Raw genomic sequence first — 21,472 nt, 5'->3', positions numbered from 1 at the left:
GAGATGTACATTTTAGAGAGATTGAGAGGACGAGAAACAGCAAGATTGGCTTACTGGAGAGGGAATCTCCATTAGGTGTGGAGAACAAAGTATTGTAGAAATCACAGAAATAAAAACAATACACAGAGTGCTAGGTTGGGGGAATGATGAGTGTTAGGAGCAGAACTAAAAGTTACGCATACCTAATTAAGTTTACTCTAGAGAACTGAGAAATTGCTATCACATAGTGTCATTTTGCCTTTAGTTTTAAATGTGTTTTGCTCTTGGGTATTGAGGAAAAAAGAAACTTCTACTTTTAATACCTTAATCAGTGCAGTTTGTTTTCTGCAACTACAGTCTTCTCATAGTTATTTTAGTCTTCGTTGCTGGTCAAACTTTATTGAGCTGCTTAAATTGATTGTCTTTCCAATTTTGCAACATCTCTAAAGTAATGAATCTAATGACCTAACCATCTTTTTGGTGTCATTTCTGTCTCCTAAGAGAAGTTTGGAAGGTTATCCAGCTGTTAATAGGCTGGATTCTGTGTCTTCAATATCTTCATGAAAAGCAAATATGAAGGGCATTGAAGTCTTTTTAACAGTTGTGTTCCTCTTATGTTCAGATATACTGTTGGAGACACTGAGATGTCACCATAAAGACTGAATACTACTCGCTTTTACAGCAAGAGCTCAACTTGTGGAAAGATCTGGCATTGGAATGAAAACCAGAGTATCTGCCACACAGTTTTCAAGATCTTTTCCACATTAAGCATATGTTTTCAGAGGATTTCCAAGTAAATATGTTAATTTTTTAATGTGTGTTTCTATGTACATGTGATTATTTTTGGACTTTAAATCATGTAATCGTGACTTCTATATGCAGTACCTATAACTTTGGCTTCTGAAAAAGTTCCCATTCCAGAAGGCAATTCCTTGTTTTTTGAAATAAGTCTGATAGATTTATTTATTTAAATTATCCATTGCCTACTTTATGCTTTTCACAAAGATATTTTAGTTGATCTAAAACTGTGGAATAGCATCATCTGATGTGACACTCTGTGAAGCCATCTGGATTCTTTTCACTGACCCATTAGGAGTACCACTTTTAGTAAAATAACACACAAAGTCATGGGTTATATTTCCGAGATTTAGAAGTCTAGGCTCAAATCTGACAAAGGCAAGCTCACTTTTGTTTCGCATCCACACAGATAAAAAGAAAACAACAGAAGTCCCCTGGCTTTGATGTGCATTCAATTTTGGTATTGCTATTAGACTGGTGCTGGATTAGGGGAACAGGAAAGGAGCAGAACATTGATTTATGATTTTATCCTTGATTTTAAATTCCTGCTGAAGGCTTCATCTCCTTTGCTCTAGCATTAAGTGAATATCTGAGCCTTTGGGAAAAGGGTTAATTTCATGAAGCAATCCACTTATTTTTGGAAGTGGTTTTAAAAATTGTCATGTATTTTTTTTTAAACTGACAAAAGGTTGATAGAGCATTTAGGCATGATATGGACTTGTAATCAATGTGTCAAGCTGGCAGGGGGAGATAGTGTCTACAGACATCACGTGGTGTCAGTTGTTCACTGTTTTAGTATGTAAGACTGATGTTTCTCATGTTATGTGGTATCTTTCCACTAGCTCCATTTGGGTGTCTTTTGTCCCTCCACATTTCTTTTCTGTGTAACAAAACACAACTTTCTGGGCACCCATCTAGCCTAACAGAAGCTCAGCTAGCTTTAAATGGCGTATATGACTTTCCTTTACATACAGGGTACAGTCTTTACTAACATCCTCTTATTTGCTATGTTGAGGTAAACTCACATCAGACAATTTATACTTTTATTATAGGACTTGTACTGCAGATAACTTGATAAAGAAAAGTAAAATGTATGTGGATCTCACATCCTGTCACATAGTGTTTGAAGGGCTTCCGAGAAAATAGTTAAAGGGCTGGGTAATCTTCAAGAAGTAAAAAATACATGTAAGAATGGTGAAGGAAAATGCCTTTATATTTGCAATCTGACCTTCTGCTTTATAGTTGTGACCAGATGATTCTGAAAGCATTATATCTTCTAGTAATGTGCTTTGAGAAATAATTACACTTGTTCAGCTGGTATTTTGTCATTACTCTTCTTGATCTGTAGTGCTGGGATAGTAGTGGATTAATGCTAGAATAATGTGTTTAATGACTTTCTGGGTGTGATTACAATAACTTGACTTGCTGCCCTCCCAAACAAGATTTTATAGCATGTGCAGGTGGCGTAGAACCCTCTTGTCAGGAGGCTGTTGCTCACATTACCTCTGCATTTGGGTCCTCTTTGTCATTGCTTAGGAACTTCTTACTAAGCAATGTATTGATGATAAATTTGCTCTTATTTCAGTGTCCCTGACTGTTTATTTTTCTATCTGGTGAAGGCAGTTGCTTTCTCTGGTCTCTAAAAGTATTCTAAAACTTCAACTACCCTAAAATGACTCTTACACAACATTGATACTCTTTTTCTTGCCTTCTCTGGAGAATACACCTCTGCTCAGGGTGCCTTGGAATTAGTGGTGGATAAAAATCAACGTATGATACTTCATACATAAAATGCTTGTATCCAGATTTTGTCCTCTAACTGTCAGATTCTGTTACTCAAGAGGAATGCTGCTGAAGGCATCATTGATAAATTCATCATCAAAATTTACTTGATCTATCGAATTTTCAGAAGTTCAATTCTAAAATTTGTTTTATAACTCTAAAAGGTTGATTTATGATGCAAATTGGAAATGCTCAGTTTTAAATAATAGCACAATGTCATTTCACAGTATGTTGTTACTTGCATCTAACCTTATGAAAACACAGATATTGACACAGATGGAAAAATAATCATAACCCTATTGTTATCAAAATGCCTTAATATATTTTCAGAGGGGATTTCCCATTTGGCTATAGGTGTGGTTGCACTTTTCCAAGTTTAATAATGACAGCAATGAGAGCCAAAGTATTTATAGCACCCTTACATAGGGGTGTATATTTGGAACACTTGGAGTGTATGTGTGCCTTTTCAGGGAATCTTCTAGAACAAGTACTCATTAATCCATGAGATTTGGCTCACAGGTTTACTGTTTACTTCCTTTGAAAGAAGATGGTGCTATTTCTGCTCTCCCTGAGGGTTATATTGACTTCTGCAGGGTTTCTGGTTTGCTTGTGGCTGAGGGCCATGAAGTTCTCCCTCCCCTGTGCAAGTGGCACGTGTCAATTCCCCAGCGCCTCTTGGCTCATGTCGCATGCAGAGACGTCGTGCAGCCTGGCTAAATACTAGCTCTTTGGCTAGTGTTCGGGTCAGTATTACTGGGAGTTAAAATGAAGGGATAAAATACTGAACAGTACAGGCTGCAATTTCCAGAGTGCCTGTGCTTGTGAATCAGAACCTCACCTATGCAAGGTTTTTGTTTGTTTTATTTCTCTATTTTCATTTAAAATGAATAAAACTTAGACACATGGCTCAAGAAATAGAGAACTGAATTAGTGAAGTCCTGCTGAGTAGGTGATGTCTGAACCCCTGGATAGCAAATGAAATGAAAACTACTTTCTGCTTTAAGTAGTAAAGAATTTTATCTCCCTTTTAAAAACTCTATAGACACATCCATCAGGCAGTCTGACAGAGAAATTAAATTGGGTTACAGCACTGCAAGAAGTCCAGATTAGGTTCCTGCTGAGCAGTAACAAATTGTGGTGAACTTTATAAAAAGCTTCTTTCTGTTTTTCACAAGGTAATGCGGTCTAGAGCTAGTCAGTGATTGCAAGAGCAACTGGGGAGACTTCTGGAAAAGCTTGGTGTTCCTCAATAAGGAAATGAATTTAAATAGATATGAGTTTTCTTTCCTTTCTTGAGTTTGTACACAAGAAGCGTTTGTGTTCTGCACACTTTTTTAATAACACCAGATTTGCACAAGCACCAACTTGCTTTATTCATGGCAAAATGGAAAAAGTATTGTTTTCCTGATCATGGGATAGTAAACTTTCTCACCTGTTTGCAGTGGTCACTATTAACTTCCAATAAACATGATAAGAGATGTGGCTATTCTGCTGGAGGTCACAATGGGACTTTAATTTTTCCCCAGTGAATTTTACCTGAATAGTCAAAGAATGCATTAATCCAAATCACCTGATGTGTGCATTTCAAATAGACCGGTGTTTCAGTAATCTGTCCTAATCTTCCATTTATTTAGAGAGGAGCTATTACATGCAACCAGGATCCAGGTGCTTTTCAACTTAGTAATGCTCATTTCTAGAACTGTAGCCTATCTTTGCCTCTCTTATCTCTCCATCCTGGCTCTGAATACCCTCTAACTTCAGGCAACTTCAGATCCATTCTCTAATGGCAATGAAAAGCTATGAATTCTTGAAAACAGGTCCAGAGCTGTTTTCAAGCTTTGTGAACTTCAGCCAGCCATTCCATTAATGTGTTATTTTTTTAACCAAATCTGAAACAGGGAAAGGTTTCTGGTGTTAGGTTGCTTTGCATCCTCCTGAAAGGCTGTGTATTCATATGAAAAATTAATATCAATTATTTATATATATGCATGTATCTAGGTATGAATGATCAAGTAAAACTTCTAGTATGTGTGACTGTACATGTTTCCAACAAAAATTAATTCACTCTGTTCATCTTTTTCTCTCCCAGGGCAGTTGCATTTAGCTATACTGCTTAGGCTATTTTTGAGCAACACCTGTGCATTCTTAAATGAAAAAAAAAAAGGGGGGGGTGGTGTAAAAATTCCCTTTCATTTGGATGTTCCTGTTAGTGTGAGCCTTAAAAGCCATTGCTCTCCAAATATCTTGTTTATATGGAAGTTAAGCTACCTTTTAAAAATAGATACAAATGAATGCAACTAAAGTTAAATAAAGAAGAAGGTTTAAACAACATTAGCCTTCCTTGTCTAATAATGAATGTGGCATTTTGATCTGTTTCAAAAGCCTTGTTCTTTCTCAGTAAGCAATAGGAGTAAAATATTTCTCTTACTGGCTTCTGCTTTACATGTTTTACGCTAGCCTTAAGGGATTCAAAACCTAAATAAACCTTAACTCGCAAAAGATATATGTATGAGAAATCTCTCCTTTTTCTGGAATGCCTTGGGGGCTGATAGTTTATTTAACAAGCTGGTGCCCTGATTTTGCCACTGACACACTTTGACAAAAATCCCTCACTGGCATTTAAAGATGCAAAAGGAAGAAAATTGGAAAGAAAGATGCGTGCCAGTGCTCAAAGCCCCAAAGGTATGCTGACCGAGGCGTTTTCAGTATTTTGTTACCATATTTAACAGTTGCACAGCTGGAGTGGCTGTAGAGTGGTCAGTAATGTTCTGATGAATGTTCAAATGAAATCTTCCTATTAGTTTGTACAGCTACTTGGTACAGGGGTACAGGAACTCTGGGGAAGAGAAATTGCATCTAAGGAAAGGTCCAGAAGACTACTTTAAAAAATCCTAACAGACTGAAGTGAGATTTTAATAGTGCACAGGCTTTGTGCCAGCTCATAAAAGGTGAATGCATTTTATCCTTGAATGTCAAGAAACAGGGTCATTGAGTGGCTGAATTTGGGAATTCTCTTGTTCTGTTCACTGCAGCAGCTGGGAATTGTGGTGGGAAGCAGGTGCAGGGACTGACTGACTGCGCATATGACTAGCACTTCCCAGGGACAGCAAAATGCCAAAACCAAACAACTTTTGCAGCCAGTGTAAAAGCTGATGTTTTGTTTATGGAATATTTTTGAAGAAAGTATACCATTTTGAAACACCAATCCGAAATGCTTTTGATTGTTGCAAGATTCCCTTCCTACTAAATAGTATCTTGTGAAATAATTTTTCCTTCTATTTATGCAGCCTTTTAAACTGAAAGCCATCAGCTATCCATCAAGGAAGAAAGTCTTTCCTATGTCCAGTCACTTTTCCTTTTCTCACTTTCAATCCTTTTTCATACCAGGAAGCAAGAAGGGTGTATGGAGCAAACTAAGGAGTAGGAAACAGTTGGGAAAAATGCTTTTCATATTTTTTGGAACAAAATAGGAAAGAGTGAAAATAATTTTCCTATTAAATTACTTCTTATTTGTACAGTTGGGAGGACAGAGCAAAAAGGAAGGTGAAGAAATTTTCTTTCATGTCATGCACGTTCTCACCTTTGTCATATGGGTTTCTCCAGTTGGTTTTTACAAGACCAAACTATCATATTTCCCCAGATGAGATTTCCTATGCTAGTCTCATTCCAAGTCACAGCAGGCTCTTCAATGATTGCTTTGATTTCTTGTTTCTGACAGTGTGAAACTTGGATTCTACTACCAATGTTATATTAAGATTCAAAACAAAATATTAAAGTAAGGAAAATTTTGTCTTTTCACTTACCTGGACTGTTTATGCTCTTTTTCTGAGACAATATTTCAATATGATTTCACCTTGCACATGATTCTGAAATGTGCAAATAGATAAATGTGTATATCATTGGTAAATGGTATGCCTTTAAGAGGATGGACATTGTAATTACATTCTACCTCATAGCATCCTGTTTTTTTATTATTATTATTATTTATTTTTATTTCAGTTCAAGTAATGGTTTGAAATTGACCTGAATTTTCCAGAAACTTTCTTGATCACAGGAAGGAAGTTTGGAAGGAGTAGGCATATATGGTTGCTTGTATTATCTAGAGTTGGGTGAGTTCAAACCCACTTAAGATTTTATTTCTTGTTGTTTTAGTTCGAGCCCTTTGAAAACCTGGAAGTAAGAAGTGGAAAAGAAAAAAACAAAAAAAAATAAACCAAAGTTTGATTTGGCTTTGGTCTGAGTTTAATCTGAATTAACTTGCCCAACACTTTAAAGATGTCTTAACTTATTCACTGGAAATACAATTTAAAAAAAAATATAATTTAAAGGATAAGATAGCTTCAAAATGGCATATTTTTTTACTAAAATGGAGTAAAACCCAGTATCTTAAGCTGTCTTGAACTAAAGATCTTACTCCTCCTTTCTTACTCACCCTAAAGAAATGGACTTCAAGTAGTTCAAGAAACTTGGTGAAAACATTTCATTTTTACTTTAATCTATTAGAACAAATAATAGTACCTACTATTTGCCTTTAAGTATATTCAGTGGGAAAAGGTTATCACAGTATCACAGATTTCTAGGTTGGAAGAGACCTCAAGATCGAGTCCAACCTCCGACCTAACACTAAGCACTCCACTAAACCATATCGCTAAGCTCTACATCTAAACGTCTTTTAAAGACCTCCAGGCATGGTGACTCCACCACCTCCCTGGGCAGCCCGTTCCAATGCTTAATAACCCTTTCGGTAAAGAAGTACTTCCTAACATCCAACCTAAAACTCTCCTGTCACAACTTTCGCCCATTCCCACTCGTCCTGTCACCAGGCACGTGGGAGAATAGACCAACCCCCACCTCTTTACAGCCTCCTTTAAGGTAACTGTAGAGAGCGAAAAGGTCGCCCCTGAGCCTCCTCTTCTCCAGGCTGAACAAGCCCAGCTCCCTCAGCTGCTCCTCGTAAGACTTGTTCTCTAGACCCCTCACCAGCTTGGTCGCCCTTCTCTGGACTCGCTCGAGCATGTCCATGTCCTTCCTGTAGCGAGGGGCCCAAAAGTGAACACAGTACTCAAGGTGCGGCCTCACCAGAGCCGAGTACAGGGGCACAATCACTTCCCTAGACCTGCTGGCCACACTGCTTCTTATACAGGCCAGGATGCTGTTGGCCTTCTTGGCCACCTGGGCACACTGCTGGCTCATATTCAGCTGCCTATCAACCAGTACTCCCAGGTCCTTCTCGGCCAGGCAGCTTTCCAGCCACTCATCTCCCAGCCTGTAGCTCTGCTTGGGGTTGTTGCGCCCCAGGTGCAGGACCCGGCACTTGGCCTTGTTGAACTTCATGCAGTTGACCTCAGCCCATCGGTCCAGCCTATCCAGATCCTCCTGCAGAGCCTTCCTGCCCTCGAGCAGATCGACACATGCACTTAGCTTGGTGTCATCTGCAAACTTACTGAGGGTGCACTCGATCCCCTCATCCAGATCATCGATAAAGATATTAAAGAGGACCGGCCCCAGCACTGAGCCCTGGGGGACACCACTAGTGACCGGTCTCCAACCAGATTTGACTCCATTCACCACAACTCTCTGGGCCCGGCCATCCAGTCAGTTTTTAACCCAACAAAGCGTACGCCAGTCCAAGCCCCGAGCAGCCAGTTTCTTGAGGAGAATGTTGTGGGAAACGGTGTCAAAAGCCTTACTGAGGTCAAGGTAAACCACATCCACAGAACAAGGTAAACCACATCCACAGTTATTATTTGTTTCATTTCAAATGGAGTGATTTTTTCCCAAGTAATCTTTTCCTCTGAAAAGTTTTGCCTCCAGTGTTCTAATTTGTTGAGGGGGAGGCAGGAGAATAGGGCAGAGAAGTCCCTATTTTGTTGAAAGCTTTCCAGCCAGTTCTATTCCATAGTTTTTTATTCTAAGCTTGATTTTTTCATTGAGTAGGGGATTCTCCCTTGTATCTATATTTGTAATTTCATTGTTTGACCTATTAAGTAATGTATGCAGCAAATCTCTTATTTTCAATACTTGGTGGCTAAAGATGAAAATGTCTGAGTAACTGCAAAATGAGCTTTAAATTCTAATTAAAACACCTTATCAACACTACATTTCACTTCGTATAGTTATGGGTTTGGTATTTTCTGAATTTGTTATGCTAGATTACTTTATAATACTTAGTGATTGAGAAAGAGCATGACTTTTTTTGAACAATTTCTTTTGCACAGCAGTGTGACTTAAATTAGTGTGACTGACATCCTCCTAATATGCTTAAAAAAATCTTTGGAACAATTGATCTGAAACTTGAGCATTTTCATTCTGATTGGATCAGAGCCCAGGGTGTCTGGATACACAAGGATATTCATATAGACTGTTCTTCTGAAACCTGATCCAAGGTATATTTGAACATATTGAGTAAATTTCATACATGAACATCACTGAATCAAATAGAGAAATTACGGTCCAACACAAACTGTCATATCTCATGGACAAAAATGAGTCCAGGACTTCACCAAACGAGTAAAGTAACAAAATACATGTGCTTAAATGTTTGATAGAAATGTGTGCTAGAGACATGGAGAAAATGTTGCTATGGTTGATGCTTTCCCAGAAGAGGGATCTTCACATATATAAAAACACAATATCAGATATTCTTTTCCTGGTCTAAATTTTTTTTTTCTCTGGGCTAAACTCTAAAAAAGAATTTTCCTTGGCAATGTTGCTAGCAACACACAGCATGTAATATGTTTACATGAGCTGGGAGTCTCTTGTATGGAATATTATTCTATTCCCTAATCTCAGTTACTAATTTGACTCCCTTAATAAAATGTTGAATAAATTTAGTGCCTATAGATATCTAAGCACCTGTCTGTTGTATCTGGTCAGTAGAGAAGTGTGAGCATTGTAAAAGACAAATTCGAAAACAGTAGCTAGGGATCAAATCATCAATCCAACAAATGAGACAATCTGAATAGTCATGTCCCTTCTGCTGGTGTGTGTACCTGTGCTAAGACTCAGTGCATCCTTCAGTGTGGCAAGTGATGTACATGTGATTAAGAGCTGCAGAATTGCCCAGAAAAATTAAGAGCTGCTGTATATGAAGGCTTCCTGAACTATGAAAATCTGAATTATCCTCTAGCTGTAGAGCAGTATTTACAGCACATTAATTTTTTAAAGATATTATCCCAAAGTAATGGAAACAAATTTTGAGTAAAAATGCATATGCATATCCTATTAAATAGCTATGTGAATGCTGATACGGCTAGACTTCAGTGATGTTACTGGACTTAGTATTTATCTAGTCAAGAAGTGGAAGGATCAGTCTTCTGGATTAACTCTCTCTCCATACTGTAAAATTTATTTTAGACAATTATTAGACCTGTCCAACAGCATTCTTTTAAGAGCTTCCATCCTGATGCTTCAAGATGCAGAACTTCAGAACTCGATGAAAACATGCGTGAACGTGTTACTCTTTGGGTATATTTGTTTTGCCTTAGAGAGGTCTTTAGAGCTTTCTCACTTAGGAATGGATTATAACTATGAAGAAACAATCTATTTCTTAGACAATTATAAAATATAATCAAGTGGAATGCTTAATGCAAGATATACTATTACAGCTGAAACACTTTCTAGTGACAATGCGCATTCTTTTGCGGAAGTAATACTACCGTTGCGCACCTGACTTTTTCAGGTTAAAAATTCTTCTGCATTTGCTGTTGTGATATCAATGTGGCAGCACGAAAAAAATGTACAGTCTTTTCCTCTTAGTTGCCTCGCCTTGTCCATTTCTCTCATGAGACTTGTCCATTTCTATCATGAGACAAATGTTATCTATCTGGAGCTAATATGTATTGAAGGGGAAATCATGTTAGTAAAGGTTTGTGGGTTGACTGAGCATGCCCTTTGGTACCCGTATAGTGTGTCATGGGGTTGTTCAGTCATCTGAACGGAGGTTTGGAGTTCAGTTGGTATTTAGCACACATGATGTCATCAGACCTACAGGGTGCACTTAGATGGCACGGCTCAAGAGCTGATGCTAACCAAGTATTGATGTGTAGTTTGTTATGCCATGCATTAAGGTTATACGATGTTACTGGTAGTATCACTAATAATGTATTTTGTATCACTAAATATACTGCTTTAGAAAAAAGGTGTTAAATACATAAGGCAGAAGATCCAGAGAGATTATCTGAATACAGCTTTTGTGATGGTCTCTTCCGAGATTCTTATGTGGTAGTTGTCTGCTCAATAAACTATAGGATAACTACTCTTCATACCTAGGTTGGGTTTTGGGGAGAAAATGGAGGAAAAAGACTAAAAGTGATGAGAAGCAGAGAAATGTGTGAATGCCAAAAGATTGTGGTGAAGCATTATTACTATTCTGAATGTTTGCTTAAAATTTAAAATAAAATTGAATTAAACCTAAGGTGGAAGACCTTGCCTGAAGGAAGGTGCTGTCTGTATGCAGCTTTAAGTGCTGACAAGTTAGGCAGGAGCGTGTGGTTGCTTTTCTATAAATAACAAGCAGTTGTAATAGCAACCTCACCATCATGTAGCACCCACACACACAGAGCCGTTAAACCAGAACATCCAAAGACCATCTCACAACAAACACCTTCATAATATCCCCCCAAGGCACTAACCCAGCCCTCTCTGCTTTCCTTCAGTTGCTATCCTTATGGCTTCCTTCATTTTTCATATGCTCACAATACAACAATAACCAGAGGGTAAGGTAGAGCTGCCAAAACCTGGTTGCTAGAAAGGATGGCATGCAGGGGTCTGATCTGGGCCTGGAAAGCAAGGAATGGAAAACTTCCAGCGTATGGCTTTGTACTCGAATTAGCTTAGTTTAAAAGAGCAGGCAAGTGATACCTTGAAGCCAAATGCCGCCTCAAAGGCCACAAATAGGCCATCTTAAAGCTGGATCCCAGCACCAGCTACGCACCTATTTCCCACAAACTTGAGCCTGTGGGACCATAGCAAGTTTGGAGTATCTGGGTATCATTGGTGATGGCTAGAGAGCATGTGTGCACCTGATTTCTATGTGTTGGGTGTCTGTTTCTCTTCCTCTGCATATGAGTGATGGTTGTGTCTTTTCCCCTACTACTTCTAAGGGAAAAAGAACATAGCCTGTTGGGAATAATTTTCTTTCTTTTGAGCTTGTAAGTGGTCACAAAATTCCTGTTCTTACATTTATGATTTCTGCAGAGTGTGGTCTTTTGGGCTAGTTCCAATAAAGAACTTAGATGCTGCCCTGTTAGCTTAGGTGTGTAAATCCACCATACTGACCCTTGAAGTCCTGCTCAGTTTTCACCTAGTTGTGGAAGTATTGTTTCTTACCACGTGCCTTCTCACAAATGAAGTCTGCTATATGTGTTTGAATGATCTGGGGTTTGAGTGTTTGTTTTTTTCTTCCCTCTTTCAATGCCAGAGCCTGAGTTGGTAGGTACGTTTGTAGCATACTTTGTGAATACCACATAGCCTCATGGTCACCTCTTTCTGTCAGACTGACTGGAGTTTTAGCGCACTTTCATGCTATGTGTATAAAAAGCAAAAGCAGCCTAGCTGTCCAATGAAGAAAAACTATTTTGACCTTTCCACAGTTTTAAAAAACAGAACAAACAAACAAACAAAAAACCCACAACGAAACCCAAACTCTTGATGTGTATGATATTAAACATCTCACGAAGCAATGCTGAATCATGTGAACATGTCGCAGTCTGTGATGGATCAGAACTGGAATGCTGACAAATCTGAAGTGTTTTTTGAAAATTGGTAACCGTTCAAATCTTATCAGCTTCTGCAATTTCATCTGTTTCTTTGGGAGGGTGGGATAAATGTCTCTGGACACAATGCCAAGCCTGAATCTTTGAGAAGGCTTGGATGAAAATCCCTTCCTTCTTCTGACCCGATCTCTTCTCACCCATTGTGGTACTATACAAATTGAATTTCAGGGCTCATGAGGTAAGGCTTCTGCTATGGTCAACAGAAGTATCTTTCCATCTGATTATCCCTGAGGTCAGAAGCACGTAATACATTGAGGGGTGTGTCAAATCGAATGAAGCTCGGAATATGTGAGGGTTGTAGACAGCAGCTGGCCCTAGCAGAGACTAACAGATTTGCTGAGAACCTGCAAAGATCTTGGCAGGTTGTCAACAAAGATACTGCTGGGTTGCTAGATGCCAGGAAAATGAGATCTTTAGTTTGCAGTGAGGAAGTTGTAATTTATTATATCCCATCCTCCCTAAATACCAATATAAGTACTGTGAACAAATTGCATCCCAAAGCACTGGAGACTGTGACTGGTGGGCAAGTCATGTACTTTGTTTCATGGATGAGTAGGCTGAAGTAGAAGCAGGTGATAGAGAAATGTTCTTTCTTACAGCAGCTTAGTACTACCAGAGCCAGGAAAAGTCACTTGGTCCTAAGTAAGAATTGGTTTGAAAAGAAGTGGAGGATGAAGGGAACAAAGGCAATGATGGAGAAAGTTTAGCTGACTTAGAAGACTAGGAAAGAGAAAAATGGAGGCTCTGTGGATAAGATAGAGATGTTTGTAGAGAAAAGATCACAGAAGGTTTTGGAGGGACTTTACTGTCTTTCTGGAAGAGCAAGAAATCGTGTCTACAGCATCCGGCATCCAGAAGCTTCCAGCATGCAGTATCCAACTATACATTTAGGCTTACTCTGATGTATTTCCTAGAGACTTGTACCTGCAAAATATGTAGGTATTCCTTTGAAAGCTTCAGGTGCTGGAAATTTTAGCTGTCTGTTTCTCTGATAAAGTGTAATGATGTATGCCTCACCATGCTGGACTTTTAGATGTATTGAGAAGATTAAGTCAATCTGCAAGCAATTGCTTGATGTGTTTTGTTGATGTGTCCTCTTTGTCTCTCACCAGAGTTTTACTGAAAAGGTGCTTTCCGAAGAAGTTAGCCAGAATTAGTATGTTACTGAGGCAAAAATGTGGCATTTAAAGAGCTAGAGAAAGAGAATATTCTCATCTAATCTGCACATTGACCATGACAGAGATTAGCAACCCCAGTGGAGAATGCCTGCATGGAAAATTTCTGCTCCACATGGTGCAGGCTTGAGTCTTTAAGGCTGATAGAATTTGATGTTGGAGGCCTCAGTCGACGTTCACAGTTCTGCAAATTTGACATAAATTATTTCAGAGATTTCCTTTTCATTTACCTGGTAGAGCAATCACAATTATTTATCACTATTCTTAGGACCCAATTCAATAATAGCCTCCCTGATGACTTTATCAGGTTGAAGCCTATGGATTATTGACAGTTCTGTTAACTAGGCATCTTTGTTCTTCTGGCAGGATGCCAGCAGAGGGGGGAAAGCAGCTGTTTCTTGGGAGGGGAATAATGAAAAATGCCAGCTGATAAAATCTTTCTGACTTTTGCAGAACTGAAAGAGGCCGTCAGAACTTCTTGAAATTCCTCTTTTTTGTATCCTTGTGTTCCAAAAGAAATAATGTGGTAGGCAGGATACCATTGAAAATGTAATGCAATGGGTACTGGTGGAAATGCCACACAGGAGGAAACAAAAAAAAAAAAACAAATTGAAAACAGCAGTAAAATATATGGATGGGAAGCAGTCTCTTACTGATATATGGGTCTATTTCAAAGTAGGAGACAACATGGGCTAGTTTTAGAACTATTGAATGGGCCAAATCCCAACTTCCTTTCATGCTAACTATCAGCCTGCTCCGAAAATAATGGCTTTAAGCAGCAGTTCAAACCTTTCTGGTTTTGTGACAGTTATAAAAGCCTATATAGAAATTTCCCACTATTTGCTTTCTACATTCCTCCCTCAGTTCCACTGCCCCAAATAACATTTAGCTGTGAAGCATTGCCTTTAGCACAACTATTAAACTTCTGTAACAGAGCACAGAGCTTGGATGTAGGCGCCAACTGGGAGCGGTACAATGTGCAAGAACCAAACAAATGCACCGAGGTGTTTGTCTGCTTGTAGACTGTCACCGGAATCTGATGTAGAAAAGAGAAAGCCCTGAAAGTCTCTGAACCCTTGGGCATAAATTTCTGTTTTTCAAGATGCTGTTAAAATAGGGAGCCAGTGGAAGCAGGCTGGTCAATGTGGCTTCAAAAGCTGTGGGGAGCTTTCAACAGCAGCTGCTGTGTGTCAGAAGTCTATAAATTGACTTCCTGCCATGGGAGGCCTCCAGCTGGCTCAGCTGGAGAGTTACTGGGGGGAAATCCTCATCCTGTCTTACCAGCAGAGCAAATGTACCTAGGGCTGTGCCCAGGGCTGGGGAGGGGGGTCAAGCTGGTAGATTCCTCTTGTCAGCCAACAAGATCTTGATTAATAAAACTGGTGTGAGTGGAGACCTCAGAGTTTTGTTGAGGGTGAGGGAGGAAAGGTGTTCTTCTGAGTAATGTATACATGTGTCCTTCAAGTTCTTCGTTGATGAAAGCACGCTTATTTCATTGTGTCTCAGCTAACGTCAAACAAAACGCTTTTTTTTCCTTTCTTTATCTTTCAGGCAGCAATGTGCTATCCCTTCTGTTCAGGGTGGATACATGCTCTTTTTCTAGTGTTCAATTCCCCCTCGCAATCTTCATCTACCAGTTTTGGAACTGTCCTTCTCCAGGAGGATTTAATTTCCTTTAAAAATTGCACTCTCACTGAATCAATAACCTAGCTGGAATTTTTGGCAAAGGACTGAGTTTTGGTGCAGTAGGTGTCTCTAGATTTAGTGGCCTTTATCATCATCTCTGTTGGAACTCATTATTCAGTTAAAGTTTAACTCTGCTGCTGAATCCGAGACTTGAGTTTACTTTCTGTACCCAGTGAAACACTCTGTCCTCTGCTAAGAGAGGTTTTTAATGATCTCAGGGAATATGTGAGCTTCTTCTCTACCTGTCTCCTCTCTTACTGAAATTCTTTGCTACTTCAGTATATTACGTATCACATCCCTTTGTGCCAAATCTCAGCACCAGGTTTGAACTCCTTTAGGTTAAAAATGAACCTGAATATGCTGTTCCATACCAAGATTCATCATTTTTTTTGCATATCTGTGGTTTTCAAATGTAGTCATGAATCTTGAAACGAGGAGGAAAAAACCCACAATAAGATATTTTGAGAGTTTAGCCTGGCATATGTCCATCCTTGATTCCTTTTCTGTGCAGGATAGGGTATGCTTGTAGGGAAATGGGAAATCCAAAAGAAAACTGAATATTCAAAATTCTGGAGATGTTTTGAGCCTTGTGAAAGTTGGTAAAGCGGAGGAAATAATTAACTTGATTTATAAAAAAAAAAAAAAAAAAAAATGTAATTCCTCACTCCTCAGAAGTGTTTTATGTCTAGATTTTTTAAGCATCAGAGATTTTGGAAACTTTGTTTAGGTGAAATGTATATACCTATTCAATAAAACTTTCTGATCTTGGTGACTTTTGGTCTGGGAGAATGAGGTGTGAATAATGGTGGGCAAAAAAAGTAACTGAGTTGTAGCAATTCTTAAACCACACTTATTAGAGTTGGGGTCAGATTTGAGCACCCTGAGCTTTAGCTGCTTATTGGAAACTTCTCTAGATTTAAACCTTGACAACTGCTTTCTCACTGCTTGAGCTCACGTCCCAGCTTCATATGCCCACAGTCATAGACCCTAGATATGAATCTTATGGCTTTTTGCCATACTTCTCACAATGTTATACCATGTGTGGCTGCGTGGGTAACGAGTGCTATGCAAAGATATCAGGTTCCACCCTGCAAAGGCAATTTATGTACTTAAACATGGGGTTTGTTGTTCTGCCTTTTTCTGCTTAAGGCAGTGGGTTCAAACACAGTCTGTACCACTTGTCAGCACATCAGCTTGGTCAGTGTTGTTAAATAATGCTGTTAATTCTTTCCAATTCATTACATATCAGGGAAGGGTAGAAGATGGGGAGAGCTTAATTTTAAAGCTCCTGTGACATGCTGTTGCAATTTCATCTGAGGAGACTACCTGTTTTGGAGGTACAATATCAGGGAAGTGCTCTGAACCCCATCAGGCACACAGACTAAGGTTCATAGACGAGCTCTCTCAGGAGTCCCCTGTGCCCTTCTGCACAATTACCTGATACGTGTGTTGGAATGGCTCATGCATATGTAAATACAGAGTGCACTCATACAAAGTGTATGGATATAATTTAGAAAGCACTGTTGAATTTTTGGCTTATATATGCACATTCTGTGGCCTGACAGGATTACTCCCGTTGGAGTAATAACTAAGAGTTTTGCTTACTTAGGGCCTGTTCCTACTCCCTTTGAAGCCAATGGCTTAATTCCCAGTAATGTTTAGTGGTGCAGGGTCAAGTCTTTAAGGATGATAGAATTTGATGTTGGAGGCCTCAGTCAGTGCTCACTGAAGTACACAGGGGTTTCCCCAGTTATTTCAGTGAGCTTTGGTTAAGACTGTAAATTCCCATTGTTTTTCAAAATAATTACTTTACCATCTCTATAGAAGTTGTTGTTATTATTAGTGTTGCACTCTAAAAAGAAGAAAGTCAAGAGAATTTCTTTAAACTGGCTGATGCCATGCACTTTTTATAGCACTAAAACATTTACTTCAGAGAAGTTCCCAGAAGTTTGGAACAGCTACATCCAAAAGCAACGGACTTGTTAAATTGAAAAGGACATCTTGTGTTGCTGTCACATCTCTTGTGACTTCTGAATACATTTAGTTTCTACTGTTGCGGGCACAGCGGTTCTCATGGTATCTTAGCCTTCAGACTCCTGGTCCCAGCTGGTGTGACCCCACAGCATCTGTGGGGAAATGGAGATGCTGAAGAGAGATGTTGCAGCTGCTTGAGGGGGAAAAAAGCTGGCTCTTGCTCATCTTGAAGGCCAGTACCACTTGGAACCCTTGTGAGTATGAAAAATATCCCATCCTCTTTCAGTATGCTCCCTGTTATGTAAGGACTTCCCTTTAGTTCTGTAATTGCTTTCACCTCCATTTCTCATGTGCTACCAGGAGTTTGCCAAAGCTCAGTTATTTTTATACTTAGATTTTGGTACTTCAGGCTTGCTAAATGGCATCTTTAAAGGGAGAAAGTAAAAATACAGCAGACTGGGGAGAAGCATAGAAAGCTCCTAGAGAATGTTTGTTGGCATTTGCTTATTGTTTGGTTCAACAAATTTATTGACCTAAAGGGCATACAGGACAGCCCATCTGTTTTCCCATGGCTTTAAAAGGAAAAAGGAGAAGGACACTAAATCTGTGTGTATTAATATTTCATTTGGATACTGCTGACCTACTGAGTTGCTTTAAACAATGGACAAACCAATTTTCCAATCTTGTTTTCTTCTGTTTGGATCTGCTTACATTCAGTTACAATATAGATAAGTGTATATATAAGAGCAATCTAAATAATGTTACTGGTTAGTTTGCCACAGTACTTGGCTGGATGCGGCTTGGGCTTAACATATGAATCATTCCATCAGTGAGACTTAAACTTCTTTGGGCCTGTATGTCTACGACACTTCTTTACACGGGCTTATCTGCAAGTCCTTCCACTGGAGTGGGGCCCAATAATCCAGATGCCCTTTCTCTTTTAGAGGCAGTGTTAATGCTTCAAGCCTTCCCATACCTTAAATACTTGTCTTAGAGTCCCAGCTTTGGGTATATGGCCCCTTTGCGTAGGGTGGCATTAGATTTCACTCTAGATGTTATGAATAATACTGAGCTGTGTAAGCTAATAAACAAAAGAAAAGCTTTTCCTGCCTGTTTCATTACTGTTTTGAAGAGTAGTGGGACTATAGCCTTCTAGGTATCTAGCATATGACAAAGTACAGCAATGTACAAACTCTTGTTTTTTAGTGTTCTCATTGGAAGTGGAGATTCCTTCTCATTGCATTATACTATGGACATGCATTTATGGTTTATGTTATTTCCTGGTCTAATCCATGTCTGCTCTCTCATGGAATGGTAGATTTTACAGCCACTTGTATGAGCAACAGAGAACATGGCTATAAGCTTCAATTAACCCTGCACCAATTCTTCTACACTCAATTGAACTAGAATATCTTTTACATGAAGCTTGTTGTATTCCAGCTGAATATCCCATTGGTCTTGGTGGACCACTTGGTGTTCATGGAGACACTCGTGGATTGCTAGACAATCTGCTGGAAGATATGAAGCGGTCAGGACTGTTGAGATCAATGTTGCTGTGTTCTGGGACTGAACTGCATGCCCAACCCACCTTTGTCCTCTAGTGAAACTATGGATCCTTCAGGAAATCTTCAGACTACTTATGGAACTTCTCTTATCCTTTTATCTCTGAAGTGGTGCTATCTGTGTAACTTTCAGCCACGGGGGTCGCAGAGTCAGGAAGCTTGTCTGATTCTGGGCTCTGCCAAGAAAAAGAATAATTTCATTTTCATGCATGTCTGTGGTCATATATACGAAAGTGTGCTAATAGTATAAGTACGTATAGCTGTAATGTGCGTTAACATTCAAGTTCGTAGCAGAATCCCAAATGGGGACTTGAATTTATATGTTCAGAGCAAACTGCATGTACAGATTACTGTAAGAGTGACTACAAAATGATGCAGGATGTATATTTATAAAAGGAAGTTCTTTGTCCAGATGTCCCCCTGTACTCCTTCGGGAGTGTTTGTGATTGCTCTCTGAAATGTATATCATTTCAGATGAAATATACGATTCAAAGCCCCCCAGGGCCAGGAAAATTAGTAAAGGCACTTAAACTGTACAACAGTATCACTTAACTACTCTAGTTGAGTTATATTATGAATGAGCTATCACAGAAGCCTCTGGGGAGCTTCTGGTTGAACATTAGAATGTGAGAGAAAGCTGCTTTTCTTGTTTTGGTGCAAATGGGAAAATCATTTTAAAAACAAAAGGAGAGAGGAAGCAGGACACTCAGGCCACAAAATAAGTCAAGGAATCTGCCCTATTAATACAGTGATATCTTTTATCTACATGAGTGATGAATGTTGGATTGTGGAATAATACAGAGAGGTTCCTAGTGCTCATCAAAACTGATGGGGCTGTTTTTTTTTCCCTGCCTCCTTAGGCTGAAAAATGTGCCTGAGAAATGTAAAATTTGATTTAGTAAAGCTTTATGCTATCACTTTTTGTAGCGATGAATAGCTGTAAAGGGAAAGAAACGGCAAATCAAGCCTAGGAGATGTAAGGTGTCCCTCATTTTTAAGATAAGGCCAGCATAACACAATCAGATCCTAAGATATTTTAAATGAAGCTTTTAGCTTAGGATTTTGACACTGAGACTCTGACACTTGTCAGAAGTATGGGCAGGAACTAACCAGAAGAACACTTTACCTAGCTTCTACAGGCTTCTAGGGCTTGCTAAAGATTTTGTGTGCAGAAGGTGACCTTGAGCTTTTAGCTCAGGGTTGCTTGAAGAAAACAATTTCTTGATCTCAAATGAAGTACTGGATCTTTTGTAACGTTGTGAAATTTTCAGGTTGGCCTTTTTTTAACCGTTTAGAGATACTGTGCTGGTCATACAGCAAAAAACAAGTATCTGTAATCGTTAAAAGCTTTTGAAATAGTTTCTAATAGAATGTCGTAAGATCATCTCATATACAGATCTACTCTATACAATCACAAAAGGTGAAAAGAGTTATCGAGGCATATAGAGCACAGATCTATAAGTCCTGGGAAGAGAAAAAGGTTTTGTTTTTTACTCTAACTTAATCTTTTATTTATTATCTCTGTGCCAGTATTCAATTTGCAGTTTGTTGGCATTGAGATCAAGTTTTAGGAGAGACCAGGACTGATTTGAAAAGCAAGAATTTTTCTGGGTGCCAATTTCTTATTATGACAGGAGTGAAAAAGGAAGGATGGAAGACTGGAATACTTATTCCATGACAGGTATGAGTTATTTTGCACAAATTTTTCAGTGGGCTACAATGCATGAGAGAGCCTTCAAGGAGTAAGTGAAATACAGATGAACTCTTTTTTTTGTACATTGCTCTCTTGTTCACACTACTGACATTTTTCTTTAGGCCAATAAATACTGACTCCTATTGCAATATGGCATGGTTTCAACAGCTCTTACAAACACGAGGACAGCGTGCATCTGTAGATAAGTGGTAGAAGACATTCTTGTGGGATGTGATAGATCGGGATCCGACCCTCCATTTTTCTCTTCCAACTGAGCTGTGTACTGAACCATGTCTTGCATGACGACTGTAACAGCTTGTGTACAATTGTTACCTTTTCTCATTGTGTGTTTGAAATAGACTAGCAGTCTCCATGTTTTCAAACCAGTTTTCCTAGGTGTGTCTTTAGTCAGCATGACAAACTTGCCTATTGTATCCTGTTCCCCTGGAACTAGGTGAAGAACTCTTACAGGAATATGAGTAGGCCTAACTGAGAGCCACGCACCAAGCAGAGCAGTACTGGTAGCATCTGTTCTGAGCATGCAAAAAAGTGGAACTTCATGCATCCAAAGACTTTTAGTGACAAAATGATTGAATTTCTCGAGGGAAGGTTGGATCCTGCAGTTGGGAACTCAAAATGCCACTTAAGTCTGAATAACTGGTCCCTTCATCTTTTGAATTGCGATAAAATAATAATCACCTTGTAGGCCTTGCCTTGACAGAGTAGAAGGGGTGCAGGAGATGGCACTGAGAACTAGCAAGTTATCTGGATTACACCAGCCAGTTGCTGCAACTACCAGAGGAGTTTTAGGAGACAAAAACTTCCAGCTTTGCCAGGTGGAAAGGAGTTAGATACAGGTTAAATGAGGCATGCATGTAATCTAAGGACTGCCTTAAGTCCTGCTTTTTTTATATTATTTTCTGCAAATGCTTCCTAAATAACAAAAGGCAATAAAGTGCTAAACAAATAATGTTTTATTTCAGGAGTTGCTTGTTATGGTACCCCCATGGTAGCTGTCAAACGCAACAGATCTCCAAAGGCTGATAG

The 21,472-nt window shown here is 39.1% G+C and overlaps 1 protein-coding gene across 9 annotated transcripts in view; it reads left to right on the top strand.

The window, feature by feature from the left end:
* LOC308199627 (uncharacterized protein) overlaps positions 1-21,472 on the top strand; it is a 209,103-nt gene that overhangs the window by 62,395 nt on the left and 125,236 nt on the right. For 7 of the 9 annotated variants that reach the window (XR_013954753.1, XR_013954754.1, XR_013954755.1 and 4 more), the window contains one exon: positions 602-5,807. The exons of the other annotated variants lie outside the window; for them this stretch is intronic. The gene's annotated coding sequence lies outside the window, so the exon portion shown is untranslated. Of the gene's footprint in view, positions 1-601; positions 5,808-21,472 lie in introns of those variants that run through there. 9 annotated transcript variants of the gene reach the window in all.

This window comes from Anser brachyrhynchus, assembly GCF_964034855.1.
Source record: "Anser brachyrhynchus genome assembly, chromosome: 9".
Taxonomy (NCBI): domain Eukaryota; kingdom Metazoa; phylum Chordata; class Aves; order Anseriformes; family Anatidae; genus Anser; species Anser brachyrhynchus.
This window is presented reverse-complemented; position numbering and strand designations above follow the sequence as displayed.